At 51.1% G+C, this 10,443-nt stretch overlaps 1 protein-coding gene across 1 annotated transcript in view; it reads right to left on the bottom strand.

Moving 5' to 3' along the window:
• Nucleotides 1-10,443, bottom strand: part of LOC105478533 (protein phosphatase 1 regulatory subunit 37) — a 53,932-nt gene that overhangs the window by 29,835 nt on the left and 13,654 nt on the right. The gene's annotated exons all lie outside the window — the stretch shown is intronic.

Here is a 10,443-nt window from a genome sequence, read left to right as displayed (position 1 = left end):
ACACCCAGGCAACGCTCTGCCTCCTCACTGGACACATCCCAATCTCTACGGATCTACTTGCTGGTTTTCTGTCCTAGACCAAGGGCTCCCTGAGTCTAGGGACATCACTGTGGTGTCTGTCGCTGTGAGTCTGTGAATGAATGAATGCACTGACTCACTCTGGGAAACAAAGACAACGTCCACCCTTCCCTTCTCCCCAGAGAACCACGGGCCGGAAGGAAGGGAGCCCGCAATGCGTCCTGGAAAGTCAGCCTGCTCAGGAGAGGCTGGGATGGCTGGTCCTTTCCTCTCAGACCCCCATGCCCTCCTCAGGCCTGCTGAGGGGCCATGAGTCCTGCAGTTTCCTGGGTGAGAGGAGTTGTTCTCTGCCCTTCCTGGCAGGGAGACACTACCATCCAGCCGGCAGGTGCCATGGCCACGTGCTGCAGGACGGCCAGCTGCAGGGGGCGGGCTGGGCTTACATAACCAACAAGGAGCCAGGCCTCTAGACCCCAGGCCTCAGGCAGGGATGTGGGCAGGGCCTGCCCACTCTAGTGAAGGGTGCAGATGGCAGGTGCCACAGGCCTGTCTTCCCTTCCCCTCATCCTGACCTTCCCAGCTGCCTGCCCCAGCTGAAGATCCTGTTACAGAAACAGATGTGGTCAGAACACACCCACAGCTTTCCAAGTCTCTTGGGATGGAAGGAACAAGGCAGATCGGGCGCAACTTCCCTCATGCCACAGTGCCTCACATACAGCAGGTGCATGGTAAGGCCAATGGCAGGCTTGGATGAAAGGGAAAGTCAAGGCCTTAATCCCTGGGTCCCCAGTCAAACAGTGTGCTAAGCACTCGAGTCTCCCCGTGTGACACGCAACTTTTTTTTTGAGACGGAGTCTCACTCTTGTCACCCAGGCTGGAGTGAGGTGGCACAATCTCAGCTCACTGCAACTTCCGCTTCCTGGGTTCATGCGATTCTCCTCCCTCAGCCTCCCGAGTAGCTGGGATTATAGGTGCCCACCACCACGCCAGGCTAATTTTGTACTTTTAGTGGGGTTTCACCATGTTGGCCGGGCTGGTCTCGAACTCCTGACCTCAAGTGATCCACCCGCCTCAGCCTCCCGAAGTGCTGGGATTACAGGCGTGAGCCACCGCGCGTAGCCGCAACTTTTAACAATAAATAATTATTACGAGCAATGGCAAGCACTTACATATACTACCTCATTTACTCTCTTCAACAACCCTAAGACAGGTAGGGTTTATTATCCCCATTCCAAATGAGGAAACTGAGGAACCTACCTAAGGCCACAGAACCAGTAAAAGTCAGAGCTGGGATTTGAGCCTGAGCAGTCTATGGCTCCACAATCCTTACTCTTAGCCAAACCCTTGACCTTTCCGTTCACGCCATGGTTTGGGGTACAGCTATCCCTCCCCCACCCTTTCCAAAGGAGGAAACTGAGGCGCAGGGAGATGGAGCACATGCCAAGGACACATATCACAGGCAGGCCCGACTTCAAAGTCCACCTCATCTGGCTGATGGACCCCGTGCCTCACCCAATAGTTTAAGGCATCCAATATCCTGACCCAAGCCAGGTACCTATCCACCAGCCTCACCACTGTCTCCTCTGTTCCAGCCTTGGTTTATTTCCTTCCAGACCCTTCTCTCGATCTGCAGTGGCACTGTTTGCTGGTTGGCCAACTTGTCTCCCACACCTCCCTCTCTCTGGACAGTAAGCCTGGAAGGCAGGGCTAGGTTTGTCTTGCCACTGCTGTGTCCCCAGTACAGGACTGGGCACTGAGCTCAATACTGGCTGAATGCATGCCTGAACCAGTAAGAAAACACAACCAATCCTGTGGTGGAGACTAATAACACCCCCAGAACACAAGTGCCCAAGAGTGTCCCCTAGCCCAGGACTTTCTGCTGGGATGTGCAGGGGGAATTAGGGGGGGTCCTCTGTGGCCTCCACAAGCCCCCAACTTGGAAGGAGCTTCCCAAAGGGATGTATACATCTGAGGACACTGGTGACTTTCTGCCTTGCAGTGTGAATGCACCTTTTGAAAATTTAATTTTTTACTTTTTGTGGAGATGAAAGGTCTCACTTGTTGCCCAGGGTGGTCTTGAACTCCTGGCCTCAAGCGATCCTCCTGCCTCGACTCCCAAAGTGCTGGAATTATAGGTGTGAGCCACTATGCCCAGCCTGTGAATGCACCTTCTTTTTTTTTTTTTTTTTTTTGAGACGGAGTCTCGCTCTGTCGCCCAGGCTGGAGTGCAGTGGCGCGATCTCGGCTCACTGCAAGCTCCGCCTCCCGGGTTCACGCCATTCTCCTGCCTCAGCCTCCCGAGTAGCTGGGACTACAGGCGCCCACAACCGCGCCCGGCTAATTTTTTGTATTTTTAGTAGAGACGGGGTTTCACCGTGGTCTCGATCTCCTGACCTTGTGATCCGCCCGCCTCGGCCTCCCAAAGTGCTGGGATTACAGGCGTGAGCCACCGTGCCCGGCGAATGCACCTTCTAAATACATGAAACAGCAACCTAGTGAGGGCATGGCCTTTGCAGTCAGACCTTGTACTTGGGGGTGCCTATTTGGGGGTGTCTGCAGAGCCTCCTTCTCTAAAAACTGCCCTCCACCCCAACAAGTGTGGGCTGGCCCTCTACCGCCCATTTGACAGGGAGGATGTGGGGGTCCTAGCTAAGCTTGCATGAGCTGCCCGGGTCAGGGGGCTGGACTGGGGGATCCTGTTCCAGACACCAGGAGGGCTGGGCTTGTGTGGCCCATGGCCAGCCCAGTGGAAGAAGTTCTGAAGAGAGAAAGAGGAACAAGGAGTGCATGTGGTCCAGAGAGCAGGTGGCAGACCTGGTTCCTGCCGGCTTTCAGGATCCCTGGGAACAGGCAGAGGCCTGGCCTCCATCCAATGAACACCCTCATTCACCTCCTGTGGCCCCAAGTAGATTCTGGCCCTGATAACTGAACAGACTCCAACTGTCACGAGCAATGGCTCTCAACTCTTCATGGCTGAGTCTCCTCATCTGCAAAATGGAGCCAATGAGACTGAGACTGACACACAAAGCCTTCTCTAAAAGCAGCCACTGAGCTCTTTTGTGTAAAGCGTCTAGTGCTTTACAAGAGGCTGGCGCGTGGCAAACGGAAGTCCCTGTTATTGCAGGGCCCAACGTCTCAGCAGCGCCCGGGAGAGCAGGTGCTGGATGAGCAAAGAGCAAGCAGAGCCAGTTGCAGCCAGGGGCCCGCCAATCACCACCCCACCTGCTACCTCCACCTGCCCCCGGGCTCAGAAACAGTGGCCACACCCACTCCTGTCTGCCCTGAGACAAATATTTACCCAGGGCTGGGCACCTGAGGGTGCCGAAGTGAAGACCTGGGGATAAATAAGCACCAAGAGTGGTGAGGGGGCGGAGAGAACTCTCTGAGGGAGCTCGCAGGGTGGAGGGGAATGCAGACTCAGGGACAAAGGGAGCGACGGCCCAGGGCTGACCCTGCCTCCTCAAATCAGAGGCGGCACTGGGGCCAAGTAACTCTGTTCCTCCATCTACCCATTTCCAGCCTTGCCATGAAGAGTCAAGAGGACAGGAGGCAAAGCTCTCTGGATGCACGGTGCCTGCAGACAGGCTCTGTACCATTGTGCAGGGCAGGGGCTGGGCTCTGGCTGCCTAGGAGGGAAGTTCAGATTTGCCACTGACTAGCTGTGGGGAGCTGGATCTCTCCTTCATTGGTAAAATGGGGCAGCAATTCCATCTACCTCGTGGGATATGGATGGGATAAAACTAGCTGATGCACGGAGGGCTCAACGCCATGCGTGTCACCCAGTGGGCGTTCCACCAACGCTAGCTATTATGATTCCTGTTATGGATCTACGGGCCCACGGTGGCCCCTATACAGCCCTAAGTGCTCTGGGACTGCAGGAGAAGGCTGGCCTTTTCTACTTTTTTGTAAGGGTAATGCACATCTTCCTGCCCTTACCCGCTTCAGAAAAAACACGCCAACACTCGAGCTCCCAGAGGGCCGGGTGGGCCTCACATCAGCCCTGCACACTATGGAAGGGGTGTGTAGTTAGGCACTGACTCTTCTCTAAGCTGTCGAGGGCAGGAGCCGTGACCCCTCCCTCTGCCACAGAGCCCAGCACAGGTAAAGGAATCTTGGACACTCAGGCATTAGGGAAAGTATGAGGCTTTGGGCTCACATGGCCTTGGGGTTCAGATCCTGGATACTGGAATCCATTTCTTCCTCTTGATCCCAACTGCCTCAAGCTCAACAGTACCTGCTTCACCCAGCACCTGCTCTGTGACCCGGGCAGGGTCACGCTGGAAACAGCGTCCAAGATAACCCTAACCCTGGTCTCTGTCCACAAGGGGGTCCTAGTCCAGTCGGGAAGGCAGACTCATCCCCAGACAGTGACAAGCCAGAGTAGGCAGAGCTGGGGCAAAGGAAACCCTAACCCAGACTAGGGGTTGGGGCTTCCTGAAAGAGGGACCATCTAACACCACTGGCCACTGGAGGGCAGGGACTGTGAGTCTCGTTCGCATTGCCCCCTAGAACATAACTACACCAGGCACACAGCAGGCACTCCCCTAAGCAGGTGCTGAAAGACAGACAGCCAGGAAGGAGACTCTTGGAATCAGTCAGGCAAAAGGAGGTGAGAGCCATTTCAGAAAGACTGGCATTACCTTGAAAAGCCAAACATACTCATCAATTATGACCGGCAATTCTGCTTCTAGCTCCAGACTCTAGCGAAAGTCTTGCTCACGCCCCAGGTGAAATGTATCAGAAGGTAATGCCAGGCCTGTAATCCCAGCACCCCAGGTAAAATGTATCAGATGGAATCGATGCCTGTAATCCCAGCACTCTGGGAGGCCGAGGCGGGTGGATCACTTAAGATTAGGAGTTCGCAACCAGCCTGACCGACATGGTGAAACCCGTCTCTACTAAAAATACAAAAAAATTAGCCAGGCCTCGTGGCAGGAGCCTGTAATCCCAGCTACTCGGGAGGCTGAGGCAGGAGTATAGCCTGAATTCGGGATGCAGAGGTGCAGTGAGCAGAGATTGTGCCACGGCACAGTAGCCTGGGTGACAGAGCGAGACTGTCTCAAAAGAAAAAAAAAAAAGAAAAGAAAAAGCAAGACCCAGGAATTTACTCACAACACAATACCATGTTTATGAAACTCAAAAACAGGCAGAACTAAACACCATGCTTTTCAGCATGCAGACATGGTTGATAAAACTCTTAAAAAGGCCACCTGATGACCCTTTCCCTTTTTACTAAACCTGATACACCTGTTCCCCTCCCCTCAAAAAATAAAACACACAGAATGACAATGACGACAGTCAGGACAGTGGGCTCCCTCTACCCACCCAGAGGCAGTGGTGAGTTAATGGCAATGTTCTCACTCTGAAATTGGGAAGAAGGCTCACAGGTCTTCAACATATTACACTTCAATAACTTACATGTACATTACATACACATTCCATATGCCAAGAAGATAAATGGGCCGGGCAAGGTGGCCCATGCCTGTAATCCCAGTACTTTGGGAGACTGAGGCAGGCGGATCACATGAGGTTAGGAGTTCGAGACCAGCCTGGCCAACAAGGCAAAACCCCATCTCTACTAAAAAAATACAAAAGTCAGCCGGGCATGGTGGTGCGCACTTCTAATCCCAGCTACTCAGGAGGCTGTGGCAGGAGAATCACTTGAACCTGGGAGGCAGAAGTTGTGGTGAGCCGAGATTGCACCACTGTACTCCAGTCTGGACGACAGAGTGAGACTCTGTCTAAATTAAAAAAAAAAAAAAAAAAAAAAAAAACTAATAATAATAATTAAAAAGCAGAAGGGAGGGAGAAGAGTGTTGCAACAGAGAGAACAGCATATGCAAAGGTTCAGAGGAGAAAGAGCCCTCGGAGCCTTGGGGAACTGAAGATCACTGTCAGGGTCAAATGAAGCAGGCAAGACAATCCGGCAGAGGACTCAGCAGAGCTGGGGGCATCAAGGTGCTTGACAAGGGTTTGCTGAGTCATTTAGTGGATCAACGCTTCCTAGCACTGCCACCCACCCAAGTCCTCAGTAGGTGACAGGGCCAGGCTGGGGAAAGGGGGCCTCTGAGGAAAGCCCAGTGCTCATCGGGAGACATTCAGTCCTGCCAGAACCAAGCAGGCTATTTCAGGCCACCTGCCTCAGGCTTCTGGTCATGGGTACCAGATGGCCATCTGAATTCAGAGGCTTTGGGAGTGCTTTAGTTTGGAATTTTAGAAACTGTAAGCTGTTTACTGGTCCAGCAAAGCCTCCAGTGATGGAAATCAGGTGCTTGGGATTTCTTACTGCCCATCCTCACCTTCCTCATCCATAACAAGAGGGTAATGCCACCAACTCTCAGAGGTCTGTTTGGGAACTAATGAACACATTCATTCATTCTTTACGCAACAACCTGGGCTAGGCAGACAGCCGTGAACAGAACAGGGCTGGTCCCTGCCCTCAAGGACTGACTGTGAGGAAGGCAAACAAATCACACAAAAATTTACCAGTTATAAGAAGAAAGCGTATATTACAGGGAAAAACAGAGGGGATACAAATTCAGATTTGGAGGAATAGTTAGAAAAGACCCATAAGAGAAAGGAACATTTCAACTGAGACCTAAAAGCTGAGTAAAAGTAAGAAATGCGGCCAGATGGGATGGCTCACGGCTGTAATTCCAGCACTCTGGGAAGCCAAGGCAGGAAGATCACTTGAGCCCAGGAATTTGAGACCAGCCTAGGCAACACAGGGAAACCCTGTCTCTACAAAAAATCCAAAAATTAGCCAGGTGTGGTGGTATGTGCCTGTGGTCCCAGCTACTAAGAAGGCTGAGGCAGGAGTATCACTTGGGTCCAGGAGATCTAGGCTGCAGTGAGCCATGACTGCGCCACTGCATTGCAACCTGGGAGACAAGACTGTCCCCAACAAAAAAAAAAGAAAAAAAGGACATTAATTCCTTCAAATATTTATCTAGTGTCTATTCTATGCCAGGCTCTATTCTAGGTGCCAGGCTACATAAGTGAACAAAATAGCCAGACATCCCATCTCAAGAAGCTTACACTGGAGGGGGACACGAGGTCATAAGCCAACAGGAGCCACACAAAAGTCCAGGCCACCCTTCCAGACAGAGGGAAGAGTCAGCTCTGAGGACCCTCCATGGGGCAGAGGGGCAGCAGAGCTGAGGCTGCAAGTGGGCGACAGATCCTCAGGGCAAAGAATGGTATTACTGAAGGATCAGGAAGCTACTGGAAGGAAACAGTACATGACACATGGGACCGTCATACAGAGGGTACTGACGATGTGGTGGCCATGGCCGTGGGACATGAGGGAGTCTGGGCTCCTGCTGAAACTTGAGGCTCCTGGGACGTGCTGAGCCTCCATAGCTATGGTGGGCTGGATGTGTCCAGGGACCCAGGCAGGACTGCTCTGGCTTCTGCCATCTTCTGCAAAGGAGTATGACCTCAGCAAGTGACCAATGACCCCAAGTAGCAGTTTTCTTATCTACAAAAATGTGGGGCACCAACAGGTTCACCGGGTTGCTCAGTCTGGTGCTCAGCAAACGGGGCTGGAGTTGTGGTTACAGTGGACCCACTAACCTGCTAACCCTTTTCCCAGGCTGGGCCTCCACTAAAGCACCCTCTCTCCTACACTGCAGGGCTTCCAAGGCCTATGCTGCCACTGTCTCCTCTGCCCTCTCTGAAGCCCCCAGCCCTGTGTTCCTCCATCCCAAGCTGTTCACACTGAGATAGGGCTTTCCTATGAAGACTCAGTGAAATAGCAGAGAAGAGAAAGTGCTTCTTTTTAGTGTCCTGCCCCCCTGCCCCCCACGTTTCCTGCAAGACAAATGATAAATGAGGACAAATATATGTGCACAATACAATTATATCTATCTTCAATAGAGAAGGAGTCCTCATAAAAGGTCCGAAAACAAAAATAGGCAAAGGTCATGAAGAACCAATTCCCAAAACCATGTAACATGTTAACAATAAACAGGTTAGGTCACGCACAGTGGCTCATGCCTGCAATCCCAGCACTTTGGGAGGCCGAGACAGGAGGATCACTTGAGGCCAGGAGTTCGAGACCATCCTGGGCAACACAGCGAGACCTCATCTCTACAAAAAACACAAAAAGGCTGGGAGCGGTGGCACACACCTGTCATCCCAGACTTTGGGAGGCCAAGGCAGGTGGATCACCTGAGGTCAGGAGTTTGAGACCAGCCTGACCAACATGGAGAAACCCTGTCTCTACAAAAAATGCAAAATTAGCTGGGTGTGGTGGTGCATGCCTGTAATCCTAGCTACTCAGGAGGCTGAGGCAGGAGAATTGCTTGAACCCGGGAGGCTGAGGTTGTGATGAGCGGAGATCGTGACACTGCACTCCAGCCTGGGCCACAGGAGTGAAACTCCACTAAAAAAAACCAAAAAACAACAACAACAACAACAAAAAAAAACAAAACCGAAGTTAACTGATAGTCAAAAGAACGCTCACTAAAACAAGACACCATCTTAACATCAAGGCACCCACATGCAAATAGTATTCATTCAATCATTTAAAAAACAAATCTGGCCAGGCGCAGTGACTCACGCCTATAATCCCAGCACTTTGGGAGGCTGAGGCAGGTAGATCACCTGAGGTCAGGAGTTTGAGTCCAACCTGGCCAACAGTGAAACCCTGTCTCTACTAAAACTACAACAATTAGCCGGGTGTGGTGGTGCGCGCCTATAATCCCAGCTACTTGGGAGGCTGAGGCAGGAGAATGGCTTGAGCCTGGGAAGTGGGGGATGCAGTGAGCCAAGATCGCGCCACTGCACTCCAGCCTGAGTGACAGATTGAGACCCTGTCTCTGGCCATGGTTTAAACCAAGCAGAAAAAAAGAGAGAGACCCTCTCTCATAAAAAAATCTAAAGCTACAGTGGTGACTATAACGACAGAACCCTAGCCCTCAACACTCACTATCCAACGTGGGCACAGTCGGTATCTGAGACTTCCAATGTTCCTTCCCTTTGACCTGGTAAAATCACCTTCTAAGAATTTTTTCTGAGAAGGCTACCCATGTGATGAACATGAAGATTTATGGACAAGGACGAACATCATTGCATTATTGATGCAACTAAAAACTGGAAAAGACCTAATTGCTCAGCAATGCAGAAATGGCTAGAATGAATTACAACAGCCCAATGATGTACTTTAAATCATGCTTTCTAAAAAAACAGAAAAATGAAGTGCAAAAGCAGGATATTCAACTGTATCTACAGTATCCTCACAGCTTTATTTTTATCTAGCTGTGGCTGTGAATGTAGCCAGAGAGAAGAGACGGGAAGGAAATGCACTGGCATTACACACTGAAAACATCCCAGGTGGTGCAAATCGCTCAGCTAAGAAGTCCTGCATCCGGGATACATATATGTAGAACTCTCACAACTCAATAATAAAGGGACAAACTATTTATTTATTTATTTATTTATTTATTTATTTATTTATTTTTGAGACAGGGTCTCCCTCTGTCACCTAGGCTGGAGTCCAGTGGCAAGATAACAGCTCACTGCAGCCTCAACCTCCAGGGCTCAAGCAATCCTCCCACATTAGACTCCAAGGTAGCTGGGACTACAGGCATGAGCCACCAGGCCTGGCTAATTTTATAATTTTTTTTTTATAGAGATGGGGTCTCACCATGTTGTCCAGGCTGGTCTTGAACTCCTGGGCTCAAATGATCTGTACACCTTGACCTCCCAAAGTGCTGGGATTACAATTGTGAGCCACTGTGCCTGGCCCCCCCTTTTTTAATAGAGACCAGGTCTTGCTATGTTGCCCAGGCTGGTCTCGAACTCTTCGGCCTCCCAAAGTGCTGGAATTACAGGCATGAATCACTGTGCCTGGCTGGCTCAATTTAAAAATGGGCAAAAGAACTAAAAAGACATTTCTCCAAAGAAGATACACAAGTGTTCAGTAGGCATATAAAAAGATGCTCAACATCGTCAGCCATAAGGAAATGCAAATCAAAAGCACAATGAAGCCTCAGCAACATAGTGCAACCCCATCTCTACAAAACAATTAAAAGTAAGAAAATCAGCCAGGTGTAGTGGCTTGTGCCTGTGGTTCTAGCTAATTTGGAGGCTGAGGCAAGAGGATCACTTGAGCCTGGGAGGTGGAGGCTGCAGTGAGCTAGGATTACATTACTGCACTCCAGCCAGGGCGACAGAGCAAGACCTCATCTCAAAACAAACAGGCTGGGTGCTCACGCCTGTAATCCCAACGCTTTGGGAAGCCGAGATGGGTGGATCATTTGAGGTCAGGAGTTCAAGACCAGCCTGGCCAACATGGTGAAACCCTGTCTCTACTAAAGATACAAAAATTTAGCTGGGCGTGGCAGCGCATGCCTGTAATCCCAGCTATTTGGGAGGCTGAGGCATGAGAATTGCTTGAACTTGCGAGGCAGAGGTTTCAGT

Source organism: Macaca nemestrina, chromosome 20, assembly GCF_043159975.1.
Source record: "Macaca nemestrina isolate mMacNem1 chromosome 20, mMacNem.hap1, whole genome shotgun sequence".
Taxonomy (NCBI): Eukaryota; Metazoa; Chordata; class Mammalia; order Primates; family Cercopithecidae; genus Macaca; species Macaca nemestrina.
Note: the sequence above shows the minus strand (reverse complement) of the source record. Positions and strands in the feature narration are given on the sequence as shown.